The following is a 2,140-nucleotide window of genomic DNA, read 5'->3' as shown; positions in this document are numbered from 1 at the left end:
TCTGATGTCCTCTGCGGAAACCCCTGCAGGCCCCGTCCAGGATCTGCCTGAAGAGAGATGCAGGTTTGAGTCAGAGTTATAAGCAGCGTGGCCCTGGAGAGGGGAAATTCCAACCGCGCTGTGGAGGGTGGGGAGAGGGGAGGGGGATGCACCGTGGCCGGGAGCATGCCGGGGCCTGAGCTGTCCTGCCTGTCCTCATGTAGCCCCTGGTCTAGGGAAACACAGCTGGACCCAGTGCCCATCTCATGGGATCGGGGCTGGACTAGACAGAGGGACAGGGCTTAAACTGAAGGGGACATGGAAGGTGGGGTCTTTAAGCATGTGTAGGAGTTCATGGCAAGGGTGGGCAAGGTACTGGAAAAGCCCAGTCTAGGCAGAAGAGCTCAAGGCCCTTTCAGAGATGGGGAAATTGAGTGCCCTCTGAAGAGGGGAAGCCACTTGCCAAGGTCACACAGCAACGTGGTGTGCACCGAGCCCGGCGGCGGAGCCCAGGTCTGGGCGCTCAGCTCTGCACTGGCCAGCTCCTGCAGGAGAGGGATCTGGTGAGCCGAGCTGCAGCCCTGGGGCGCCTGGCTGCCCCTCAAGTGCCCGGAAGGTCCCTGGCGCTTCTGAGCACTTCGGTTCCGGTCCCTCCTGCCACAGAGAGCGACCAGCTGGCACCGTGGCCCCCAGAGACCCGGCCCTGCCCTTGGCAGCCTCGTTCACCTGGTGTCCCCGTCACTGTCCAGCCCTGTGCCTCAGCTTCCCCATCTGCAAAGCAAAAGGGAATGTCCAGAGGGGGCTGGCCGGGGCGCCCCGGTCTCTGCACAGGCGGGCTGGGCCGGGAGGAGCGGCCGCGTCCTTGGCGCGTTCTCTGAGCTGTTGTTACTGGAGCGCGCAGCCCCATCTATAATTCATGGCCCCGCAGGCAGCAGCTGGGAGCCCGGAGGCACCGGGCGCGGGGACGGGGCAGTGGCCGGGGAGGGGGCACGCTGGGTCCCCCCGGGGCAGAGCTGACCAGGACCCGCAGGATGGCTGCCCCTCACCTATTACTGTGGGAGTCACAGCGCCTCCCCCTGGCCTGTGTGGTCAGATCGGACTCATGGAGGACGGAGCCTGGGCAAACCGGGCCGTGGAGACCTGCCGCCCTGCACCGTGGCCCCGGCAGTCCCAGCTGCCGTCTTCCCGGAGACTCGGGAGGCTGGGGCAGAAGGATCTAAAGTTTGACGCCAAGCCGGGGGTGGTGGCGCACGCTTGTAATCCCCGCGCTTGGGAGGCAGAGACAGGAGGATCGCACGGGTTCAAAGCCAGCCTCGGCTACTTAGTGAGGCTCTCGGCAACTCAGTGAGACTCTGTTTCCAAATAAAATATAAAATGGGTCTGGGAGTATAGCCCGGAGGTAGAAAGTCCCTGGGTTCCACTCCCAGTACCACCAAAAAATAAAAATAAAAATAAATAAAGTTTGACGCCAGCCTGGGCAACTTAGCAAGACCTCGCCTCAAAATAAACTAAATAGGGCTGGGGGTGCAGCTGGGGGCAGAATGCCTCTCGTTTTCCTACTGAATTGAAGAAAAAAAAACCGAGGGGACATGGCAGTTTGAGTTTTAAAGCACAAATAGAAATTCACCAGGCAGGCCAGGCGTGGTGGCACACGCTTGTCATCCCAGCGTTAGGGAGGCTGAGACCCGAGGATCGCGGTTCGAGGCCAGCCTCAGCTACTTAGTGAGGCCCTCTGCAACTCAGTGAGACCAGTTTCCAAATAAAGAATAAAAAAATATGGCTAGGGGTTGAGCTCGGAGGTTGAACGCCTCTGCGTTCCATCCCCAGTACCAAAAAAAAAAAAAAAAGAAGTTTACCAGGCAAATAACTATGGTATTGTTTTAGCAAACGCACCCATCGCTGTGTGGGGAGCACTGCTGGAGGGACCAGCTCAGGGCAGGTGGGCTGCTAGAGCGTGGCGTGGTATGGGAGCACCCCCGGGAGGAGAGCCCCCAAATTTCAGTTCTTAGTTTCTGGTCTCTTAAAGCTGGTCGTTACTGAGGATAGGAGACCCGCTAGCCTCCCATTAGCCTCCCATGGTGGCTTACGTATAAAGTACAATTCTTTTTTTTTTTTTTCTTCTTTTTTGATAAGGATTGAATCCAAGGGCATTCCGCCTCCA

This window comes from Muscardinus avellanarius, assembly GCF_963383645.1.
Source record: "Muscardinus avellanarius genome assembly, chromosome: 18".
NCBI classification, from domain to species: domain Eukaryota; kingdom Metazoa; phylum Chordata; class Mammalia; order Rodentia; family Gliridae; genus Muscardinus; species Muscardinus avellanarius.
The sequence above is the reverse complement of the archived record's forward strand: the minus strand, read 5'-3'. Positions refer to the sequence as shown.